Source organism: Triturus cristatus, chromosome 1_1 (genome assembly GCF_964204655.1).
Source record: "Triturus cristatus chromosome 1_1, aTriCri1.1, whole genome shotgun sequence".
Taxonomy (NCBI): domain Eukaryota; kingdom Metazoa; phylum Chordata; class Amphibia; order Caudata; family Salamandridae; genus Triturus; species Triturus cristatus.
In genome coordinates, this window is record NC_140579.1 from 1,078,539,487 (window position 1) to 1,078,564,108 (window position 24,622).

Below are 24,622 nucleotides of genomic sequence, written 5' to 3' on the forward strand. Positions count from 1 at the left end.
GGTGCTAGGGCTTGTGAATGCCAATGCTGCTGGTGGGCTTGCAGCGCTGGTTGCGCCACCCACCGGAAGCGGCCGTGTAAAATGTGTCTAGGGTCTGCCACCGCAGACCCTGTGCGCGGTCTGGGACCGTCGCGCTGACTGCGCGAGTGCCCCCACTTGCCAGTCCCTAAACCTTCCCTTACCTACATATTAGCCACCCCTCTGGTAGGCCCAAGGGCAGGGTGCATTGTAGGCATAAGGTAGGACATGCCCTGGTGTGTGTGGCATGTCTTAGTAGTGACTTACAGCCCTTTCCGTTTTTCACTATTGAAGGCTACCTGCTCTCCATAGGCCAGAATGGGCTGCTGGGATCACGCCAACGCTGTGACCCCAGTGGACTCAGAGAGCATGGTAGAGTGTCAAGTTTAGTATGCCTGAACTCAGAATAATAAAATACTTCTTGTAGTCAAGTTTATTTTAATATCCTGGGTTTGTAAATACTACTTTTAGAAAGTTAGTATTTACTGACCTGACCATCTCAGTCCGCCTCTGCTGTGTGTGTGTGTGTTCTGCCTAGCAACAGTAAGGAGCAGGGTGGGGGGATCCCCAGAGACAGGTTGGCTGCCAGGTGGTGGGCCGGGAGATGACACCAGGATAGGTGGGAGGAGTACACCTTGACTCTTGAATAGACCTGTGCTCTGCCACCACAAAGCCGGCGCCGCCCCCTGTGGGGCGGCTGATGTCTCTGCCCTGCTGCTGAAAGGAAAGAGCAGAGTCACCATAGCAAAGTGCTCCAGAACTGGACTGAGCCAGGCCCAGGCCCCCTGGCGCTAAAGAACAAAAGAATCATGGTATAAAAGTAGGAGCCTGGCTCCTAAGAAATCAGAATCCTGTTTACCACAAAGAACCTCTGCCCGACTAGAAGGAGAAGAAGACGCTGGAGGAGCTGGCCTTCTGCTTGCCTTGCTGAGAAAGGAGAGGAAGAGACTTACTGAAAAGACTTTGCTACTTTGTGCTTGAACATTCTCCAAGGGCTTGATCTGAGCTTGCCCCCTGAACTGAACCCCAGGACCAGTGGGTTCTCTGTGCTCTTGCTCGTCCTCCAATTCGAGCCGTGTGTGCATCCCGCTGGAAAGAGACTGCGCCCCTCATCGCCCCTCCTAGGGCCGTGACACTCAGAAGCTTGCCTGCCTCAAACCCGTGAGAGCCCCGCTCCGTCCAGAGCCGCTCTCTGTCCCCGGGCCAGGCCGCCTGCATCCCTGTCACCGCCTGCTACTGGAGCGCGCTGACCGCGCTATCACCCCTCCCGCCGGAAGCCGTCCGACGACTGTGATCTACGCCGGGTCATCCAGCTGCACTGACCGTGCCCTGCGACCCCGCTTCGCTATCCCCGGACATCTCAGGCCGTGCCGCCCCCGCTGTGGAGACCCTCCGGCACCGCCATGCTAAAGGGTCGCTGGCCGCGCCTGCCTACTTGCCCACACCTGCTGATTGAGGACCCAAGAACACTTCCCAAGCTGAGAGTCGCACCGACCTGTGCCGACTCTCCACATCACGAAAGAAGTTCCAGTATCGGGCTCGGGGCCCGCAACGCCTTATTTCCCCGTTCGCAGGAGCCGATCCCTGTGAGTCCTGGAACCACAAGTAACATTTGCAAGAGACTACAAAGTATCCATTTGAAGCTACGAACAAAGAACATTTGCCTGCTTTACAACCTGGTGGCATAGCGAAAACGTTATTGGTCTTGTGATAAGTCTGCTGAGATATATATACCTATTTTTACATAAAGAAGCGTATTTTTATATATATCCCAGTCTGGTGTCCGTTTCTGGGGGGATTGATGTGTTTACTGTGTGTATGATTGTAAGTGCTTAACCAACAACGCCTGAGGAATCGCCTTGGCTGCTCACGCCACGCACCTAGAGGGTGAGCAAGGGTCATTCGCGAGGGGTTATCCTGCGCCCTGACGTGGAGGAGAGGGTTCCTGCTTGACACAAGGGCAACCTTGCGCCAACCAGAGATCCCCGACTCTAACAGGAGTGAAGCAGAGCGGCAAGTCGGGGAGTGGAGTGAAGCGGAGCGGCATGTCGGGGAGTTGAGTGAAGCGGAGCGGCAAGGAGTGGAGCGGCATGTCGAGGAGTGGAGAGGAGTGAGCTGCATGTCGGGGAGTGGAGAGGAGTGGAGCAGCATGTCGGGGAGTGGAGAGGAGTAAAGCATCATGTCGGGGAGTAGAGCGGCATGCAGGGGAATGGAGCGGCATGCGGGGGAGTAGAGCAGCATGCAGGGGAGTGGAGCGGCATGCCGGGGGAGTGGAGCGGCATGCTGGGGAGTGGAGCGGCATGCCGGGGAGTGGAGTGGAGCGGCATGTCGGGTAGTGGAGTAGAGCGGCATGCCGGGGAGTGGAGTGGAGCGGCATGTCGGTGAGTGGAGAGGAGTGGAGCGGCATGTCGGGGAGTGGAGTGGCATGTCGGAGAGTGGAGAGGAGTGGAGCGGCATGTCGGGGAGTGGAGAGGAGTGGGGCGGCTTGTCGGGGGGAGGAGTGAAGTGGAGCGGCATGTCGGGAAATGGAAAGGAGCGGAGCGGCATGTCGGGGGGTGGAGTGAAGCGGAGCGGCATGTCGGGGAGTGGAGTGAAGTGGAGCGGCAAGGAGTGGAGCAGCATGTCGAGGAGTGGAGAGGAGTAGAGCTGCATGTCGGGGAGTGGAGAGGAGTGGAGCGGCATGTCGAGGAGTGGAGAGGAGTGGAGCTGCATGTCGGGGAGTGGAGAGGAGTGGCGCAGCATGTCGGGGAGTGGAGAGGAGTAAAGCAGCATGACGGGGAGTAGAGCGGCATGCACGGGAGGGAGGCGGCATGAGGGGGAGTGGAGCAGCAGGCAGGGGAGTGGAGCGGCATGCTGGGGGAGTGGAGCAGCATGCTGGGGAGTGGAGTGAAATGGCATGTTGGGGAGTGGAGATGAGCGGCATGGCATGTCGGGGAGTGGAGAGGAGTAGAGCGGCATGTCGGGGAGTGGAGAGGAGTGGAGCGGCATGTAGGGGAGTGGAGTGAAGTGGACCGGCATGTCGGGGAGTGGAGTGGAGTGATATGTCAGGGAGTGGAGTGGAGCGGCATGTCGGGGAGTGGAGTAGAGTGGAGCGGCATGTCGGGGAGTGGAGAAGAGTGGAACGGCATGTCGGGGAAAGGAGAGGATTGGAGCGGCATGTCGGGGAATGGAGTGGAGCGTCGTGGAGCGGCATGTCAGGGAGTGGACTGAAGCGGAGCGGCATGCCGGGGAGTGGAGCGGCATGTCTGGGAGTGGAGCGGCATGTCGTGGAGTGGAGCAGCATGTCGTGGAGTGGAGCAGCATGTCGTGGAGTGGAGCAGTATGTCGGGAGTGGAGCGGCATGTCGGGGAGTGGAGTGAAGTGCAGCAGCATGTCGGGATGTGGAGCAGCATGTCGGGGAGTGGAGCGGCATGTCGGGAGTGGAGCGGCATGTCGGGGAGTTCAGCGGCATGTCGGGGAGTGGAGCGGCATGTCGGGGAGTGGAGCGGCATGTTGGGGAGTGGAGTGAAGCGGCATGTTGGGGAGTGAAGCGGCATGTCGGGGAGTGGAGTGAAGCGGCATGTCGGGGAGTGAAGCGGCATGTCGGGGAGTGGAGTGAAGCGGCATGTCAAGGAGTGGAGTGGAGCAGTATGTCGGGAGTGGAGTGGAGCGGCATGTCGGGAGTGGAGTGGAGCGGCATGTCGGGGACTGGAGTGAAGTGGAGCGGCATGTCGGGGAGTGGAGTGATGTGGCATGGCATGCCGGGGAGTGGAGAGGAGTGGAGCGGCATGTCGGGGAGTGGAGAGGAGTGGAGCGGCATGTAGGGGAGTGGAGTGAAGTGGATCGGCATGTCGGGAAGTGGAGTAGAGTGATATGTCAGGTTGTGGAGTGGAGCGGCATGTCGGGGAGTGGAGTAGAGTGGAGCAGCATGTCGGGGAGTGGAGAAGAGTGGAGCGGCATGTCGGGGAATGGAGTGGAGCGCATGCCGGGGAGTGGAGTGGTTCGGCATGTCGGGTAGTGGAGTGGCATGTCGGAGAGTGAAGAGGAGTATAGTGGCATGTCGGGGAGTGGAGAGGAGCGGGGCGGCATGTCGGGGAGTGGAGAGGAGTGGAGCGGCATGTCCGGGAGAGGAGTGAAGTGGAGCGGCATGTCGGGGAGTGGAGAGGAGCAGAGCGGCATGTCGGGGAGTGGAGTGAAGTGGAGCGGCATGTCAGGGAGTGGAGTGAAACAGAGCGGCAAGGAGTGGAGCGGCATGTCGAGGAGTGGAGAGGAGTGGAGCTGCATGTCGGGGAGTGGAGAGGAGTGGAGCGGCATGTCAGGGAGTGGAGAGGAGTAAAGCAGCATGTCGGGGAGTAGAGCGGCATGCAGGGGAGCGAGGCGGCATGCGGGGGAGTGGAGCAGCATACAGGGGAGTGGAGCGGCATGCCGGGGGAGTGGAGCGGCATGCTGGGGAGTGGAGCGGCATGCCGGGTGTGGAGTGGAGTGGCATGCCGGGTAGTGGAGTAGAGCGGCATGCCGGGGAGTGGAGTAGAGCGGCATGTCGGGAGTGGAGTGGAGCAGCATGTCGGGGAATGGAGTGGAGTGGCATGTCGGGAGTGGAGTGGAGTGGCATGTCTGGGAGTGGAGTGAAGTGGAGCGGCATGTCAGGGAGTGGAGTGAAATGGCATGTTGGGGAGTGGCGATGAGCGGCATGGCATTTCGGGGAGTGGAGAGGAGTAGAGCGGCATGTCGGGGAGTGGAGAGGAGTGGAGCGGCATGTCGGGGAGTGGAGTGAAGTGGACCGGCATGTCGGGGAGTGGAGTGGAGTGATATGTCATGGAGTGGAGTAGAGCGGCATGTCGGGGAGTGGAGTAGAGTGGAGCGGCATGTCAGGGAGTGGAGAAGAGTGGAGCGGCATGTCGGGGAAAGGAGAGGAGTGGAGCGGCATGTCGGGGAATGGAGTGGAGCGTCGTGGAGCGGCATGTCGGTGAGTGGAATGAAGCGGAGCAGCATGTCGGGGAGTGGAGTGGAGCGAAGCGACATGTCGGGAAGTGGAGTAGAGTGGAGCGGCATGCCGGGGAGTGGAGTGAAGCAGAGCGGCAAGTCGGGGAGTGGAGTGAAGTGGAGTGGCATGTCGGGGAGTTGAGTGAAGCGGAGCGGCAAGGAGTGGAGCGGCATGTCGAGGAGTGGAGAGGAGTGGAGCTGCATGTCGGTGAGTGGAGAGGAGTGGAGCAGCATGTCGGGGTGTGGAGAGGAGTAAAGCATCATGTCGGGGAGTAGAGCGGCATGCAGGGGAGTGGAGCGGCATGCGGGGGAGTGGAGCAGCATGCAGGGGAGTGGAGCGGCATGCCGGGGGAGTGGAGCGGCATGCTGGGGAGTGGAGCGGCATGCCGGGGAGTAGAGTGGAGCGGCATGTCGGGTAGTGGAGTAGAGCGGCATGCCGGGGAGTGGAGTGGAGCGGCATGTCGGTGAGTGGAGAGGAGTGGAGCGCCATGTCGGGGAGTGGAGTGGCATGCCGGAGAGTGGAGAGGAGTGGAGCGGCATGTCGGGGAGATGAGAGGAGTGGGGCGGCTTGTCGGGGAGAGGAGTGAAGTGGAGCGGCAAGTCGGGGAGTGGAAAGGAGCAGAGCGGCATGTCGGGGAGTGGAGTGAAGCGGAGCGGCATGTCGGGGAGTGGAGTGAAGTGGAGCAGCAAGGAGTGAGCGGCATTTCGAGGAGTGGAGAGATGTGGAGCTGCATGTCGGGGAGTGGAGAGGAGTGGAGCGGCATGTCGGGGAGTGGAGAGGAGAAAAGCGGCATGTCGGGGAGTAGAGCGGCATGCAGGGGAGGGAGGCGGCATGCGGGGGAGTGGAGCAGCATGCAGGGGAGTGGAGCGGCATGCTGGGGGAGTGGAGCGGCATGCTGGGGAGTGGAGCGGCATGCCGGGGTGTGGAGTGGAGTGGCATGCCGGGTAGTGGAGTAGAGCGGCATGCTGGGGAGTGGAGTAGAGCGGCATGTCGGGAGTGGAGTGGAGCGGCATGTCGGGGAATGGAGTGGAGCGGCATGTCGGGAGTGGAGTGGAGTGGCATGTCTGGGAGTGGAGTGAAGTGGAGCGGCATGTCAGGGAGTGAAGTGAAATGGCATGTTGGGGAGTGGAGATGAGCAGCATGGCATGTCGGGGAATGGAGAGGAGTAGAGCGGCATGTCAGGGAGTGGAGAGGAGTGGAGCGGCATGTCGGGGAGTGGAGGGAAGTGGACCGGCATGTCGGGGAGTGGAGTGGAGTGATATGTAATGGAGTGGAGTGGAGCGGCATGTCGGGGAGTGGAGTAGAGTGGAGCGGCATGTCAGGGAGTGGAGAAGAGTGGAGCGGCATGTCGGGGAAAGGAGAGGAGTGGAGCGGCATGTCGGGGAATGGAGTGGAGCGTCGTGAAGAGGCATGTCGGGGAGTGGAATGAAGTGGAGCAGCATGTCGGGGAGTTGAGTGGAGCAAAGCGACATGTCGGGAAGTGGAGTAGAGTGGAGCGGCATGCCGGGAGTGGAGCGGCATGCCGGGAGTGGAGCGGCATGTCTGGGAGTGGAGCGGCATGTTGGGGAGTGGAGCGGCATGTCTGGGAGTGGAGCGGCATGTCTGGGAGTGGAGAGGAGTGAAGCAGCATGTCGTGGAGTGGAGCAGTATGTCGGGAAGTGGAGCGGCATGTCGGGGAGTAGAGTGAAGTGCAGCAGCATGTCGGGATGTGGAGCAGCATGTCGGGGATTGGAGTGGCATGTCGGGAAGTGGAGCGGCATGTCGGGGAATGGAGCGGCATGTCGGGGAGTGGAGCGGCATGTCGGGGAGTGGAGCGGCATGTCGGGGAGTAGAGCGGCATGTCGGGGAGTGGAGCGGCATGTCGGGGAGTGGAGCGGCATGTTGGGAGTGGAGCGGCATGTCGGGGAGTGGAGCGGCATGTTGGGGAGTGGAGTGAAGCGGCATGTTGTGGAGTGAAGCGGCACGTTGGGGAGTGGAGTGAAGCGGCATGTCGGGGAGTGAAGCGGCATGTCGGGGAGTGGGGAGAAGTGGCATGTCGGGGAGTGGAGTGGAGCAGTATGTCGGGAGTGGAGTGGAGCGGCATGTCGGGAGTGGAGTGGAGCGGCATGTCGGGGAGTGGAGTGAAGTGGAGCGGCATATCGGTGAGTGGAGTGATGTTTCATGGCATGTCGGGGAGTGGAGAGGAGTGGAACGGCATGTCGGGGAGAAGAGTGGAGCGGCATGTCGGGGAGTGGAGTGAAGTGGAGTGGCATGTCGGGGAGTGGAGTAAAGTGGACCGGCATGTCGGGGAGTGGAGTGACATGTCGGGGAGTGGAGTGGAACGGCATGTCGGGGAGTGTAGTGGAGCGGCATGTTGGGGAGTGGAGAGGAGTCGAGCGGCATGTCAGAAAGTGGAGAGGAGTGGAGCAGCATGACAGGGAGTGGAGTGGCATGTCGGGGAGTGGAGTGGCATGTCGGGGAGTGAAGTGGAGCGGCATGTCGGGGAGTGGAGTGAAGAGGAGTGGCATGTCGGGGAGTGGAGTGGAGCTTCATGACGGGGAGTGGAGTGGAGCGTCATGTCGGGAAGTGGAGTGGAGCGGCATGTTAGGGAGTGGAGTGAGTGGAGCGTCATGTCGGGGAGTGGAGCGCCATGTTGGGGAGTGGAGCGGCATGTCGGGGAGTGAAGCGGCATGTCGGTGAGTGGAGTCAAGCGGCATGTCGGTGAGTGGAGTGGAGCGGCATGTTGGGGAGTCGAGTGGAGCAGCATGTCAGTGAGTGGAGTGAAGCGGCATGTCGGGGAGTGGAGTGGAGCGGCATGTCGGGGAGTGGAGTGGAGCGGCATGTCGGGGAGTGGAGAGGAGTGGAGCGGCATGTCGGGGAGTGGAGTGGCATGTCAGAGAGTGGAGAGGAGTGGAGCGGCATGTCGGGGAGTGGAGTGAAGTGGAGCGGCATGTCGGGGAGTGGAGAGGAGCGGAGTGGCATGTCGGGGAGTGGAGTGAAGCAGAGCGGCAAGTCGGGAAGGGGAGTGAAGCGGAGCGGCATGTCGGGGAGTGGAGTGAAGCGGAGTCGCAAGGAGTGGAGCGGCATGTCGAGGAGAGGAGTGGAGCTGCATGTCGGGGAGTGGAGAGGAGTGGAGCAGCGTGTCGGGGAGTGGAGAGGAGTAAAGCTTCATGTCGGGGAGTAGAGCGGCATGCAGGGGAGTGGAGAGGCATGCGGGGGAGTGGAGCAGCATGCAGGGGAGTGGAGCGGCATGCCGGGGGAGTGGAGCGGCATGCTGGGGAGTGGAGCGGCATGCCGGGGAGTGGAGTGGAGCGGCATGTCGGGTAGTGGAGTAGAGCGGCATGCCGGGGAGTGGAGTGGAGCGGCATGTCGGTGAGTGGAGAGGAGTGGAGCGGCATGTCGGGGAGTGGAGTGGCATGTCGGAGAGTGGAGAGGAGTGGAGCGGCATGTCGGGGAGTGGAGAGGAGTGGGGCGGCTTGTCGGGGAGAGGAGTGAAGTGGAGCGGCATGTCGGGGAGTGGAAAGGAGCGGAGCGGCATGTCGGAGAGTGGAGTGAAGCGGAGCGGCATGTCGGGGAGTGGAGTGAAGTGGAGCGGCAAGGAGTGGAGCGGCATGTCGAGGAGTGGAGAGGAGTGGAGCTGCATGTCGGGGAGTGGAGAGGAGTGGAGCTGCATGTCGGGGAGTGGAGAGGAGTAAAGCGGCATGTCGGGGAGTAGAGCGGCATGCAGGGGAGGGAGGCAGCATGCGGGGGAGTGGAGCAGCATGCAGGGGAGTGGAGCGGCATGCTGGGGGAGTGGAGCGGCATGCTGGGGAGTGGAGCGGCATGCCGGGGTGTGGAGTGGAGTGGCATGCCGGGTAGTGGAGTAGAGCGGCATGCCGGGGAGTGGAGTAGAGCAGCATGTCGGGAGTGGAGTGGAGCGACATGTCGGGGAATGGAGTGGAGCGGCATGTCGGGAGTGGAGTGGAGTGGCATGTCTGGGAGTGGAGTGAAGTGGAGCGGCATGTCAGGGAGTGGAGTGAAATGGCATGTTGGGGAGTGGATATGAGCGGCATGGCATGTCGGGGAGTGGAGAGGAGTAGTGCGGCATGTCGGGGAGTGGAGAGGAGTGGAGCGGCATGTAGGGGATTGGAGTGAAGTGGACCGGCATGTCGGGGAGTGGAGTGGAGTGATATGTCAGGGAGTGGAGTGGAGCGGCATGTCGGGGAGTGGAGTAGAGTGGAGTGGCATGTCGGGGAGTGGAGTGGCATGTCGGAGAGTGGAGAGGAGTGGAGCGGCATGTTGGGGAATGGAGAGGAGTGGGGCGGCTTGTCGGGGAGAGGAGTGAAGTGGAGCGGCATGTCGGGGAGTGGAAAGGAGCGGAGCGGCATGTCGGGGAGTGGAGTGAAGCGGAGCGGCATGTCGGGGAGTGGAGTGAAGTGGAGCGGCAAGGAGTGGAGCGGCATGTCGATGAGTGAAGAGGAGTGGAGCTGCATGTCGGGGAGTGGAGAGGAGTGGAGCGGCATGTCGGGGAGTGGAGAGGAGTAAAGCGGCATGTCGGGGAGTAGAGCGGCATGCAGGGGAGGGAGGCGGCATGCGGGGGAGTGGAGCAGCATGCAGGGGAGTGGAGCGGCATGCTGGGGGAGTGGAGCGGCATGCTGGGGAGTGGAGCGGCATGCCAGGGTGTGGAGTGGAGTGGCATGTCGGGTAGTGGAGTAGAGCGGCATGCCGGGGAGTGGAGTAGAGCAGCATGTCGGGAGTGGAGTGGAGCGACATGTCGGGGAATGGAGTGGAGCGGCATGTCGGGAGTGGAGTGGAGTGGCATGTCTGGGAGTGGAGTGAAGTGGAGCGGCATGTCAGGGAGTGGAGTGAAATGGCATGTTGGGGAGTGGAGATGAGCGGCATGGCATGTCGGAGAGTGGAGAGGAGTAGAGCGGCATGTCGGGGAGTGGAGAGGAGTGGAGCGGCATGTAGGGGAGTGGAGTGAAGTGGACCGGCATGTCGGGGAGTGGAGTGGAGTGATATGTCAGGGAGTGGAGTGCAGCGGCATGTCGGGGAGTGGAGTAGAGTGTAGCGGCATGTCGGGGAGTGGAGAAGAGTGTAGTGGCATGTCGGGGAAAGGAGAGGATTGGAGCGGCATGTCGGGGAATGGAGTGGAGCGTCGTGGAGCGGCATGTCGGGGAGTGGAATGAAGTGGAGCGGCATGCCGGGGAGTAGAGCGGCATGTCTGGGAGTGGAGCGGCATGTCTGGGAGAGAAGCATGTCTGGGAGTGGAGCGGCATGTCGTGGAGTGGAGCAGCATGTTGTGGAGTGGAGCAGCATGTCGTGGAGTGGAGCAGTATGTCGGGGAGTGGAGCGGCATGTCGGGGAGTGGAGTGAAGTGCAGCAGCATGTCGGGATGTGGAGCAGCATGTCGGGGAGTGGAGCGGCATGTCGGGGAGTGGAGCGGCATGTCGGGGAGTGGAGCGGCATGTTGGGGAGTGGAGTGAAGCGGCATGTTGGGGAGTGAAGCGGCATGTCGGGGAGTGGAGTGAAGCGGCATGTCGGGGAGTGGAGTGAAGCGGCATGCATGGGAGGGAGGCAGCATGCGGGGGAGTGGAGCAGCATGCAGGGGAGTGGAGCGGCATGCTGGGGGAGTGGAGCGGCATGCTGGGGAGTGGAGCGGCATGCCGGGGTGTGGAGTGGAGTGGCATGCCGGGTAGTGGAGTAGAGCGGCATGCCGGGGAGTGGAGTAGAGCAGCATGTCGGGAGTGGAGTGGAGCGACATGTCAGGGAATGGAGTGGAGCGGCATGTCGGGAGTGGAGTGGAGTGGCATGTCTGGGAGTGGAGTGAAGTGGAGCAGCATGTCAGGGAGTGGAGTGAAATGGCATGTTGGGGAGTGGATATGAGCGGCATGGCATGTCGGGGAGTGGAGAGGAGTAGTGCGGCATGTCGGGGAGTGGAGAGGAGTGGAGCAGCATGTAGGGGATTGGAGTGAAGTGGACCGGCATGTCGGGGAGTGGAGTGGAGTGATATGTCAGGGAGTGGAGTGGAGCGGCATGTCGGGGAGTGGAGTAGAGTGGAGTGGCATGTCGGGGAGTGGAGTGGCATGTCGGAGAGTGGAGAGGAGTGGAGCGGCATGTTGGGGAATGGAGAGGAGTGGGGCGGCTTGTCGGGGAGAGGAGTGAAGTGGAGCGGCATGTCGGGGAGTGGAAATGAGCGGAGCGGCATGTCGGGGAGTGGAGTGAAGCGGAGCGGCATGTCGGGGAGTGGAGTGTAGTGGAGCGGCAAGGAGTGGAGCGGCATGTCGAGGAGTGAAGAGGAGTGGAGCTGCATGTCGGGGAATGGAGAGGAGTGGAGCGGCATGTCGGGGAGTGGAGAGGAGCAAAGCGGCATGTCAGGGAGTAGAGCGGCATGCAGGGGAGGGAGGCGGCATGCGGGGGAGTGGAGCAGCATGCAGGGGAGTGGAGCGGCATGCTGGGGGAGTGGAGCGGCATGCTGGGGAGTGGAGCGGCATGCCGGGGTGTGGAGTGGAGTGGCATGCCGGGTAGTGGAGTAGAGCGGCATGCCGGGGAGTGGAGTAGAGCAGCATGTCGGGAGTGGAGTGGAGCGACATGTCGGGGAATGGAGTGGAGCGGCATGTCGGGAGTGGAGTGGAGCGGCATGTCGGGGAGTGGAGTGAAGTGGAGCGGCATGTCAGGGAGTGGAGTGAAATGGCATGTTGGGGAGTTGAGATGAGCGGCATGGCATGTCGGGGAGTGGAGAGGAGTAGAGCGGCATGTCGGGAGTGGAGAGGAGTGGAGCGGCATGTAGGGGAGTGGAGTGAAGTGGACCGGCATGTCGGGGAGTGGAGTGGAGTGATATGTCAGGGAGTGGAGTGGAGCGGCATGTCGGGGAGTGGAGTAGAGTGGAGCGGCATGTCGGGGAGTGGAGAAGAGTGGAGCAGCATGTCGGGGAAAGGAGAGGATTGGAGCGGCAAGTCAGGGAATGGAGTGGAGCGTCATGGAGCGGCATGCCGGGGTGTGGAGTGGAGTGGCATGTCGGGTAGTGGAGTAGAGCGGCATGCCGGGGAGTGGAGTAGAGCAGCATGTCGGGAGTGGAGTGGAGCGACATGTCGGGGAATGGAGTGGAGCGGCATGTCGGGAGTGGAGTGGAGTGGCATGTCTGGGAGTGGAGTGAAGTGGAGCGGCATGTCAGGGAGTGGAGTGAAATGGCATGTTGGGGAGTGGAGATGAGCGGCATGGCATGTCGGAGAGTGGAGAGGAGTAGAGCGGCATGTCGGGGAGTGGAGAGGAGTGGAGCGGCATGTAGGGGAGTGGAGTGAAGTGGACCGGCATGTCGGGGAGTGGAGTGGAGTGATATGTCAGGGAGTGGAGTGGAGTGGAGCGGCATGTCGGGGAGTGGAGTAGAGTGTAGCGGCATGTCGGGGAGTGGAGAAGAGTGTAGTGGCATGTCGGGGAAAGGAGAGGATTGGAGCGGCATGTCGGGGAGTGGAGAGGAGCAAAGCGGCATGTCAGGGAGTAGAGCGGCATGCAGGGGAGGGAGGCGTCATGCGGGGGAGTGGAGCAGCATGCAGGGGAGTGGAGCGGCATGCTGGGGGAGTGGAGTGGCATGCTGGGGAGTGGAGCGGCATGCCGGGGTGTGGAGTGGAGTGGCATGCCGGGTAGTGGAGTAGAGCGGCATGCCGGGGAGTGGAGTAGAGCAGCATGTCGGGAGTGGAGTGGAGCGACATGTCGGGGAATGGAGTGGAGCGGCATGTCGGGAGTGGAGTGGAGCGGCATGTCGGGGAGTGGAGTGAAGTGGAGCGGCATGTCAGGGAGTGGAGTGAAATGGCATGTTGGGGAGTTGAGATGAGCGGCATGGCATGTCGGGGAGTGGAGAGGAGTAGAGCGGCATGTCGGGAGTGGAGAGGAGTGGAGCGGCATGTAGGGGAGTGGAGTGAAGTGGACCGGCATGTCGGGGAGTGGAGTGGAGTGATATGTCAGGGAGTGGAGTGGAGCGGCATGTCGGGGAGTGGAGTAGAGTGGAGCGGCATGTCGGGGAGTGGAGAAGAGTGGAGCAGCATGTCGGGGAAAGGAGAGGATTGGAGCGGCAAGTCAGGGAATGGAGTGGAGCGTCATGGAGCGGCATGTCGGGGAGTGGAATGAAGCGGAGCGGCATGCCGGGGAGTGACGCGGCATGTCTGGGAGTGGAGCGGCATGTCTGGGAGTGGAGTGGCATGTCTGGGAGTGGAGCGGCATGTCGTGGAGTGGAGCAGCATGTCGTGGAGTGGAGCAGCATGTCGTGGAGTGGAGCAGTATGTCGGGGAGTAGAGCGGCATGTCGGGGAGTGGAGTGAAGTGCAGCAGCATGTCGGGATGTGGAGCAGCATGTCGGGGAGTGGAGCGGCATGTTGGGGAGTGGAGCGGCATGTCAGGGAGTGGAGCGGCATGTCGGGAGTGGAGCGGCATGTCGGGGAGTGGAGCGGCATGTTAGGGAGTGGAGTAAAGCGGCATGTTGGGGAGTGAAGCGGCATGTCGGGGAGTGGAGTGAAGCGGCATGTCGGGGAGTGAAGCGGCATGTCGGGGAGTGAAGTGAAGCAGCATGTCGGGGAGTGGAGCAGTATGTCGGGAGTGGAGTGGAGCGGCATGTCGGGAGTGGAGTGGAGCGGCATGTCGGGGACTGGAGTGAAGTGGAGCGGCATGTCGGGGAGTGGAGTGATGTGGCATGGCATGTCGGGGAGTAGAGAGGAGTGGAGCAGCATGTCAGGGAGTGGAGAGGAGTGGAGCGGCATGTAGGGGAGTGGAGTGAAGTGTACCGGCATGTCGGGGAGTGGAGTGGAGTGATATGTCAGGGAGTGGAGTGGAGCGGCATGTCGGGGAGTGGAGTAGATTGGAGCGGCATGTCGGGGAGTGGAGAAGAGTGGAGCGGCATGTCGGGGAATGGAGTGGAGCGGCATGCCGGGGAGAGGAGTGGAGCGGCATGTCAGGTAGTGGAGAGGAGTGGAGCAGCATGTCGTGGAGTTGAGAGGAGTGGGGCGGCATGTCGGGGAGTGGAGAGGAGTGGGGCGGCATGTCCAGGAGAGGAGTGGAGCGGCATGTCGGTGAGTGGAGAGGAGTGGAGCGGCATGTCGGGGAGTGGAGTGGCATGTCAGAGAGTGGAGAGGAGTGGAGCAGCATGTCGTGGAGTTGAGAGGAGTGGGGCGGCATGTCGGGGAGTGGAGAGGAGTGGGGCGGCATGTCCAGGAGAGGAGTGAAGTGGAGCGGCATGTCGGGGAGTGGAGAGGAGCGGAGCGGCATGTCGGTGAGTGGAGTGAAGCGGAGCGGCATGTCGGGGAGTGGAGTGAAGCAGAGCGGCAAGGAGTGGAGCGGCATGTCGACGAGTGGAGAGGAGTGGAGCTGCATGTCGGGGAGTGGAGAGGAGTGGGGGGGCATGTCGGGGAGTGGAGAGGAGTAAAGCGGCATGTTGGGGAGTAGAGCGGCATGCAGGGGAGGGAGGCGGCATGCGGGGGAGTGGAGCAGCATGCAGGGGAGTGGAGCGGCATGCCGGGGGAGTGGAGTAGAGCGGCATGTCGGGAGTGGAGTGAAGCGGCATGTCAGGGAATGGAGTGGAGCGGCATGTCGGGAGTGGAGTGGAGTGGCATGTCTGGGAGTGGAGTGAAGTGGAGCGGCATGTCAGGGAGTGGAGTGAAATGGCATGTTGGGGAGTGGAGATGAGCAGCATGGCATGTCGGGGAGTGGAGAGGAGTAGAGCGGCATGTCGGGGAGTGGAGAGGAGTGGAGCGGCATGTCGGGGAGTGGAGTGAAGTGGACCGGCATGTTTGGGAGTGGAGTGATATGTCATGGAGTGGAGTAGAGCGGCATGTCGGGGAGTGGAGTAGAGTGGAGCGGCATGTCAGGGAGTGGAGAAGAGTGGAGCGGCATGTCGGGGACAGGAGAGGAGTGGAGCGGCATGTCGGGGAATGGAGTGGAGCATCGTGGAGCGGCATGTCGGGGAGTGGAATGAAGCGGAGCAGCATGTCGGGGAGTGGAGTGGAGCGAAGCGACATGTTGGGAAGTGGAGTAGAGTGGAGCGGCATGCCGGGGAGTGGAGCGGCATGCCGGGGAGTGGAGCGGCATGTCTGGGAGTGGAGCGGCATGTCGGGGAGTGGAGCGGCATGTCGGGGAGTAGAGCGGCATGTCGGGGAGTGGAGCGGCATGTCGGGGAGTGGAATGGCATGTTGGGAGTGGAGCGGCATGTCGGGGAGTGGAGCGGCATGTTGGGGAGTGGAGTGAAGCGGCATGTTGGGGAGTGAAGCGGCATGTCGGGGATTGGAGTGAAGCGGCATGTCGGGGAGTGAAGCGGCATGTCGGGGAGGGGAGAGAAGCGGCATGTCGGGGAGTGGAGTGGAGCAGTATGTCGGGAGTGGAGTGGAGCGGCATGTCGGGAGTGGAGTGGAGCGGCATGTCGGGGACTGGAGTGAAGTGGAGCGGCATGTCGGGGAGTGGAGTGATGTGGCATGGCATGTCGGGGAGTGGAGAGGAGTGGAGCGGCATGTCGGGGAGAAGAGTGGAGCGGCATGTCGGGGAGTGGAGAGGAGTGGAGCAGCATGTCGGGGAGTGGAGAGGAGTAAAGCATCATTTCGGGGAGTAGAGCGGCATGCAGGGGAGTGGAGTGGCATGCGGAGGAGTGGAGCAGCATGCAGGGGAGTGGAGCGGCATGCCGGGGGAGTGGAGTGGCATGCTGGGGCGTGGAGCGGCATGCCGTGGAGTGGAGTGGAGCGGCATGTCGGGTAGTGGAGTAGAGCGGCATGCTGGGGAGTGGAGTGGAGCGGCATGTCGGTGAGTGGAGAGGAGTGGAGCGGCATGTCGGGGAGTGGAGTGGCATGTCGGAGAGTGGAGAGGAGTGGAGCGGCATGTCGGGGAGTGGAGAGGAGTGGGGCAGCTTGTCGGGGAGAGGAGTGAAGTGGAGCGGCATGTCGGGGAGTGGAAAGGAGCGGAGCGGCATGTCGGGGAGTGGAGTGAAGCAGAGCGGCATGTCGGGGAGTGGAGTGAAGTGGAGCGGCAAGGAGTGGAGCGGCATGTCGAGGAGTGGAGAGGAGTGGAGCTGCATGTCGGGAAGTGGAGAGGAGTGGAGCGGCATGTCGGGGAGTGGAGAGGAGTAAAGCGGCATGTCGGGGAGTAGAGCGGCATGCAGGGGAGGGAGGCGGCATGCGGGGGAGTGGAGCGGCATGCTGGGGAGTGGAGCGGCATGCCGGGGTGTGGAGTGGAGTGGCATGCCGGGTAGTGGAGTAGAGCGGCATTCCGGGGAGTAGAGTAGAGCAGCATGTCGGGAGTGGAGTGGAGCGACATGTCGGGGAATGGAGTGGAGCGGCATGTCGGGAGTGGAGTGGAGTGGCATGTCTGGGAGTGGAGTGAAGTGGAGCGGCATGTCAGGGAGTGGAGTGAAATGGCATGTTGGGGAGTGGAGATGAGCGGCATGGCATGTCGGGGAGTGGAGAGGAGTAGAGCGGCATGTCGGGGAGTGGAGACGAGTGGAGCGGCATGTAGGGGAGTGGAGTGAAGTGGACCGGCATGTCGGGGAGTGGAGTTGATTGATATGTCAGGGAGTGGAGTGGAGCGGCATGTCGGGGAGTGGAGTGGCATGTCGGAGAGTGGAGAGGAGTGGAGCGGCATGTCGGGGAGTGGAGAGGAGTGGGGCGGCTTGTCGGGGAGAGGAGTGAAGTGGAGCGGCATGTCGGGGATTGGAAAGGAGCGGAGCGGCATGTCGGGGAGTGAAGTGAAGCGGAGCGGCATGTCGGGGAGTGGAGTGAAGTGGAGCGGCAAGGAGTGGAGCGGCATGTCGAGGAGTGGAGAGGAGTGGAGCTGCATGTCGGGGAGTGGAGAGGAGTGGAGCGGCATGTCGGGGAGTGGAGAGGAGTAAAGCGGCATGTCAGGGAGTAGAGCGGCATGCAGGGGAGGGAGGCGGCATGCGGGGGAGTGGAGCAGCTTGCAGGGGAGTGGAGCGGCATGCTGGGGGAGTGGAGCGGCATGCTGGGGAGTGGAGCGGCATGCCGGGGTGTGGAGTGGAGTGGCATGCCGGGTAGTGGAGTAGAGCGGCATGCCGGGGAGTGGAGTAGAGCAGCATGTTGGGAGTGGAGTGGAGCGACATGTCGGGGAATGGAGTGGAGCGGCATGTCGGGAGTGGAGTGGAGTGGCATGTCTGGGAGTGGAGTAAAGTGGAGCAGCATGTCAAGGAGTGGAGTGAAATAGCATGTTGGGGAGTGGAGAGGAGTAGAGCGGCATGTCGGGGAGTGGAGAGGAGTGGAGCGGCATGTAGGGGAGTGGAGTGAAGTGGACCGGCATGTCGGGGAGTGGAGTGGAGTGATATGTCAGGGAGTGGAGTGGAGCGGCATGTCGGGGAGTGGAGTAGAGTGGAGCGGCATGTCGGGGAGTGGAGAAGAGTGGAGCGGCATGTCGGGGAAAGGAGAGGATTGGAGCGGCATGTCGGGGAATGGAGTGGAGCGTCGTGGAGTGGCATGTTGGGGAGTGGAATGAAGCGGAGCGGCATGCCGGGGAGTGGAGCGGCATGTCTGGGAGTGGAGCGGCATGTCTGGGAGTGGAGCGGCAAGTCTGGGAGTGGAGCGGCATGTCGTGGAGTGGAGCAGCATGTCGTGGAGTGGAGCAGCATGTCGTGGAGTGGAGCAGTATGTCGGGGAGTGGAGCGGCATGTCAGGGAGTGGAGTGAAGTGCAGCAGCATGTCGGGATGTGGAGCAGCATGTCGGGGAGTGGAGCGGCATGTCGGGGAGTGGAGCGGCATGTCGGGGAGTGGAGCGGCATGTCGGGGAGTGGAGCGGCATGTTGGGGAGTGGAGTAAAGTGGCATGTTGGGGAGTGAAGCGGCATGTCGGGGAGTGGAGTGAAGCAGCATGTCGGGGAGTGAAGCGGCATGTCGGGGAGTGGAGTGAAGCGGCATGTCGGGGAGTGGAGTGGAGCAATATGTCGGGAGTGGAGTGGAGCGGCATGTCGGGAGTGGAGTGGAGCGGCATGTCGGGGACTGGAGTGAAGTGCAGCGGCATGTTGGGGAGTGGAGTGATGTGGCATGGCATGTCGGGGAGTGGAGAGGAGTGGAACGGCATGTCGGGGAGTGGAGAGGAGTGGAGCGGCATGTAGGGGAGTGGAGTGAAGTGGACCGGCATGTCGGGGAGTGAAGTGGAGTGATATGTCAGGGAGTGGAGTGGAGCGGCATGTCGGGGAGTGGAGTAGATTGGAGCGGCATGTCGGGGAGTGGAGTAGAGCGGCATGCCGGGGAGTGGAGTGGAGCGGCATGTCGGTGAGTGGAGAGGAGTGGAGTGGCATGTCGGGGAGTGGAGTGGCATGTCGGAGAGTGGAGAGGAGTGGAGCGGCATGTCGGGGAGTGGAGAGGAGCGGCATGTCGGGTAGTGGAGTAGAGCGGCATGCCGGGGAGTGGAGCGGCATGTCGGGGAGTGGAGAGGAGTGGGGCGGCATGTCGGGGAGTGGAGAGGAGCAGAGCGGCATGTCGGGGAGTGGAGTGAAGCGGAGCGGCATGTCGGGGAGTGGAGTGAAGCAGAGCGGCAAGGAGTGGAGCGGCATGTCGAGGAGTGGAGAGTAGTGGAGCTGCATATCGGGGAGTGGAGAGGAGTGGAGCGGCATGTCGTGGAGTGGAGAGGAGTAAAGCGGCATGTCGGGGAGTAGAGCGGCATGCAGGGGAGGGAGACGGCATGCGGGGGAGTGGAGCAGCATGCAGGGGAGTGGAGCGGCATGTTGGGGGAGTGGAGCGGCATGCTGGGGAGTGGAGCGGCATGCCGGGTGTGGAGTGGAGTGGCATGCCGGGTAGTGGAGTAGAGCGGCATGCCGGGGAGTGGAGTAGAGGGGCATGTCGGGAGTGGAGTGGAGCGGCATGTCGGGGAATGGAGTGGAGCGGTATGTCGGGAGTGGAGTGGCATGTCTGGGAGTGGAATGAAGTGGAGCGGCATGTGTGGGAGAGGAGTGAAATGGCATGTTGGGGAGTGGAGATGAGCGGCATGGCATGTCGGGGAGTGGAGAGGAGTAGAGCGGCATGTCAGGGAGTGGAGAGGAGTGGAGCGGCATGTCGGGGAGTGGAGTGAAGTGGACCGGCATGTCGGGGAGTGGAGTGGAGTGATATGTCATGGAGTGGAGTAGAGCGGCATGTCGGGGAGTGGAGTGAAGTGGACCGGCATGTCGGGGAGTGGAGTGGAGTGATATGTCATGGAGTGGAGTAGAGCGACATGTCGGGGAGTGGAGTAGAGTGGAGCGGCATGTCAGGGAGTGGAGAAGAGTGGAGCGGCATGTCGGGGAAAGGAGAGGAGTGGAGCGTCGTGGAGAGACATGTCGGGGAGTGGAATGAAGCGGAGCAGCATGTCGGGGAGTGGAGTGGAGCGAAGCGACATGTTGGGAAGTGGAGTAGAGTGGAGCGGCATGCCGGGGAGTGGAGCGGCATGCCGGGGAGTGGAGCGGCATGTCTGGGAGTGGAGTAGATTGGAGCGGCATGTCGGGGAGTGGAGTAGAGCGGCATGCCGGGGAGTGGAGTGGAGCGGCATGTCGGTGAGTGGAGAGGAGTGGAGTGGCATGTCGGGGAGTGGAGTGGCATGTCGGAGAGTGGAGAGGAGTGGAGCGGCATGTCGGGGAGTGGAGAGGAGCGGCATGTCGGGTAGTGGAGTAGAGCGGCATGCCGGGGAGTGGAGCAGCATGTCGGGGAGTGGAGAGGAGTGGGGCGGCATGTCGGGGAGTGGAGTGAAGCGGAGCGGCATGTCGGGGAGTGGAGTGAAGCAGAGCGGCAAGGAGTGGAGAGGAGTGGAGCTGCATATCGGGGAGTGGAGAGGAGTGGAGCGGCATGTCGTGGAGTGGAGAGGAGTAAAGCGGCATGTCGGGGAGTAGAGCGGCATGCAGGGGAGGGAGACGGCATGCGGGGGAGTGGAGCAGCATGCAGGGGAGTGGAGCGGCATGTTGGGGGAGTGGAGCGGCATGCTGGGGAGTGGAGCGGCATGCCGGGTGTGGAGTGGAGTGGCATGCCGGGTAGTGGAGTAGAGCGGCATGCCGGGGAGTGGAGTAGAGGGGCATGTCGGGAGTGGAGTGGAGCGGCATGTCGGGGAATGGAGTGGAGCGGTATGTCGGGAGTGGAGTGGCATGTCTGGGAGTGGAATGAAGTGGAGCGGCATGTGTGGGAGTGGAGTGAAATGGCATGTTGGGGAGTGGAGATGAGCGGCATGGCATGTCGGGGAGTGGAGAGGAGTAGAGCGGCATGTCAGGGAGTGGAGAGGAGTGGAGCGGCATGTCGGGGAGTGGAGTGAAGTGGACCGGCATGTCGGGGAGTGGAGTGGAGTGATATGTCATGGAGTGGAGTAGAGCGGCATGTCGGGGAGTGGAGTGAAGTGGACCGGCATGTCGGGGAGTGGAGTGGAGTGATATGTCATGGAGTGGAGTAGAGCGGCATGTCGGGGAGTGGAGTAGAGTGGAGCGGCATGTCAGGGAGTGGAGAAGAGTGGAGCGGCATGTCGGGGAAAGGAGAGGAGTGGAGCGTCGTGGAGAGACATGTCGGGGAGTGGAATGAAGCGGAGCAGCATGTCGGGGAGTGGAGTGGAGCGAAGCGACATGTTGGGAAGTGGAGTAGAGTGGAGCGGCATGCCGGGGAGTGGAGCGGCATGCCGGGGAGTGGAGCGGCATGTCTGGGAGTGGAGCGGCATGTTGGAGAGTGGAGCGGCATGTCTGGGAGTGGAGCGGCATGTCTGGGAGTGGAGAGGAGTGGAGCAGCATGTTGTGGAGTGGAGCAGTATGTCGGGAAGTGGAGCGGCATGTCGGGAAGTAGAGTGAAGTGCAGCAGCATGCCGGGATGTGGAGCAGCATGTCGGGGATTGGAGCGGCATGTCGGGGAGTTGAGCGGCATGTCGGGGAATGGAGCGGCATGTCGGGGAGTGGAGCGGCATGTCGGGGAGTGGAGCGGCATGTCGGGGAGTAGAGCGGCTTGTCGGGGAGTGGAGCGGCATGTCGGGGAGTGGAGTGGCATGTTGGGAGTGGAGCGGCATGTTGGGTAGTGGAGCGGCATGTTGGGGAGTGGAGTTAAGCATCATGTTGGGGAGTGAAGTGGCATGTCGGGGAGTGGAGTGAAGCGGCATGTCGGGGAGTGGAGCGGCATGCCGGGTGTGGAGTGGAGTGGCATGCCGGGTAGTGGAGTAGAGCGGCATGCCGGGGAGTGGAGTAGAGGGGCATGTCGGGAGTGGAGTGGAGCGGCATGTCGGGGAATGGAGTGGAGCGGTATGTCGGGAGTGGAGTGGCATGTCTGGGAGTGGAATGAAGTGGAGCGGCATGTGTGGGAGTGGAGTGAAATGGCATGTTGGGGAGTGGAGATGAGCGGCATGGCATGTCGGGGAGTGGAGAGGAGTAGAGCGGCATGTCAGGGAGTGGAGAGGAGTGGAGCGGCATGTCGGGGAGTGGAGTGAAGTGGACCGGCATGTCGGGGAGTGGAGTGGAGTGATATGTCATGGAGTGGAGTAGAGCGGCATGTCGGGGAGTGGAGTGAAGTGGACCGGCATGTCGGGGAGTGGAGTGGAGTGATATGTCATGGAGTGGAGTAGAGCGGCATGTCGGGGAGTGGAGTAGAGTGGAGCGGCATGTCAGGGAGTGGAGAAGAGTGGAGCGGCATGTCGGGGAAAGGAGAGGAGTGGAGCGTCGTGGAGCGACATGTCGGGGAGTGGAATGAAGCGGAGCAGCATGTCGGGGAGTGGAGTGGAGCGAAGCGACATGTTGGGAAGTGGAGTAGAGTGGAGCGGCATGCCGGGGAGTGGAGCGGCATGCCGGGGAGTGGAGCGGCATGTCTGGGAGTGGAGCGGCATGTTGGAGAGTGGAGCGGCATGTCTGGGAGTGGAGCGGCATGTCTGGGAGTAGAGAGGAGTGGAGCAGCATGTTGTGGAGTGGAGCAGTATGTCGGGAAGTGGAGCGGCATGTCGGGAAGTAGAGTGAAGTGCAGCAGCATGCCGGGATGTGGAGCAGCATGTCGGGGATTGGAGCGGCATGTCGGGGAGTTGAGCGGCATGTCGGGGAATGGAGCGGCATGTCGGGGAGTGGAGCGGCATGTCGGGGAGTGGAGCGGCATGTCGGGGAGTAGAGCGGCTTGTCGGGGAGTGGAGCGGCATGTCGGGGAGTGGAGTGGCATGTTGGGAGTGGAGCGGCATGTCGGGTAGTGGAGCGGCATGTTGGGGAGTGGAGTTAAGCATCATGTTGGGGAGTGAAGTGGCATGTCGGGGAGTGGAGTGAAGCGGCATGTCGGGGAGTGAAGCGGCATGTCGGGGAGGGGAGAGAAGCGGCATGTCGGGGAGTGGAATGGAGCAGTATGTCGGGAGTGGAGTGGAGCGGCATGTCGGGAGTGGAGTGGAGCGGCATGTCGGGGACTGGAGTGAAGTGGAGCGGCATGTCGGGGAGTGGAGTGATGTGGCATGGAATGTCGGGGAGAGGAGAGGAGTGGAGCGGCATGTCGGGGAGAAGAGTGGAGCGGCATGTCGGGGAGTGGAGTGAAGTGGAGTGGCATGTCAGGGAGTGGAGTGACATGTCGGGGAGTGGAGTGGAATGGCATGTCGGGGAGTGTAGTGGAGCGGCATGTCGGGGAGTAGAACTGCATGTCGGGGAGTGGAGCGGCATGTCGGGGAGTGAAGTGGAGCGGCATGTCGGGGAGTAGAGTGAAGAGGAGTTGCATGTCGGGGAGTGGAGTGGAGTGGAGCTTCATGACGGGGAGTGGAGTGGAGCGTCATGTCGGGAAGTGGAGTGGAGCGGCATGTTAGGGAGTGGAGTAAGTGGAGCGTCATGTCGGGGAGTGGAGCGCAATGTCGGGGAGTGGAGCGGCATGTCGGGGAGTAAAGCGGCATGTCGGTGAGTGGAGTGAAGCGGCATGTCGGTGAGTGAAGTGGAGCGGCATGTCGGGGAGTGGAGTGGAGCAGCATGTCGGTGAGTGGAGTGAAGCGGCATGTCGGGGAGTGGAGTGGAGCGGCATGTCGTGGAGTGGAGTGGAGCGGCATGTCTGGGAGTGGAGAGGAGTGGAGCGGCATGTCGGGGAGTGGAGTGGCATGTCGGAGAGTGGAGAGGAGTGGAGCGGCATGTCGGGGAGTGGAGAGGAGTGGAGCGGCATGTCGGGGAGTGGAGTGAAGTAGAGCGGCATGTCGGGGAGTGGAGAGGACCGGAGTGGCATGTCGGGGAGTGGAGTGAAGCAGAGCGGCAAGTCGGGGAGTGGAGTGAAGCGGAGCGGCATGTTGGGGAGTGGAATGAAGCGGAGCGGCAAGGAGTGGAGCGGCATGTCGAGGAGTGGAGAGGAGTGGAGCTGCATGTCGGGGAGTGGAGAGGAGTGGAGCAGCATGTTGGGGAGTGGAGAGGAGTAAAACATCATGTCGGGGAGTAGAGCGGCATGCAGGGGAGTGGAGCGGCATGCGGGGGTGTGGAGCAGCATGCAGGGGAGTGGAGCGGCATGCCGGGGTAGTGGAGTGGAGCGGCATGTCGGTGAGTGGAGAGGAGTGGAGCGGCATGTCGGGGAGTGGAGTGGCATGTCGGAGAGTGGAGAGGAGTGGAGCGGCATGTCGGGGGGTGGAGAGGAGTGGGGCGGCTTGTCGGGGAGAGGAGTGAAGTGGAGCGGCATGTCGGGGAGTGGAAAGGAGCGGAGCGGCATGTCGGGGAGTGAAGTGAAGCGGAGCGGCATGGCGGGGAGTGGAGTGAAGTGGAGCGGCAAGGAGTGGAGCGGCATGTCGAGGAGTGGAGAGGAGTGGAGCTGCATGTCGGGGAGTGGAGAGGAGTGGAGCGGCATGTCGGGGAGTGGAGAGGAGTAAAGCGGCATGTCGGGGAGTAGAGCGGCATGCAGGGGAGGGAGGCGGCATGCGGGGGAGTGGAGCAGCATGCAGGGCAGTGGAGCGTCATGCTGGGGGAGTGGAGCGGCATGCTGGGGAGTGGAGCGGCATGCCGGGGTGTGGAGTGGAGTGGCATGCCGGGTAGTGGAGTAGAGCGGCATGCCGGGGAGTGGAGTAGAGCAGCATGTCAGGAGTGGAGTGGAGCGGCATGTCGGGGAATGGAGTGGAGCGGCATGTCGGGAGTGGAGTGGAGTGGCATGTCTGGGAGTGGAGTGAAGTGGAGCGGCATGTCAGGGAGTGGAGTGAAATGGCATGTTGGGGAGTGGAGATGAGCGGCATGGCATGTCGGGGAGTGGAGAGGAGTAGAGCGGCATGTCGGGGAGTGGAGGGGAGTGGAGCGGCATGTAGGGGAGTGGAGTGAAGTGGACCGGCATGTCGGGGAGTGGAGTGGAGTGATATGTCAGGGAGTGGATTGGAACGGCATGTTGGGGAGTGGAGTAGAGTGGAGCGGCATGTCGGGGAGTGGAGAAGAGTGGAGCGGCATGTCGGGGAAAGGAGAGGATTGGAGCGGCATGTCGGGGAATGGAGTGGAGCGTCGTGGAGCGGCATGTTGGGGAGTGGAATGAAGCGGAGCGGCATGTCGGGGAGTGGAGTGGAGTGAAGCGACATGTCAGGGAGTGGAGAAGAGTGGAGCGGCATGCCGGGGAGTGGAGCGGCATGTCTGGGAGTGGACCGGCATGTCTGGGAGTGGAGCGGCATGTCTGGGAGTGGAGCGGCAAATTCGTGGAGTGGAGCAGCATGTCGTGGAGTGGAGCAGCATGTCGTGGAGTGGAGCAGTATGTCGGGGAGTGGAGTGAAGTGCAGCAGCATGTCGGGATGTGGAGCAGCATGTCGGGGAGTGGAGCGGC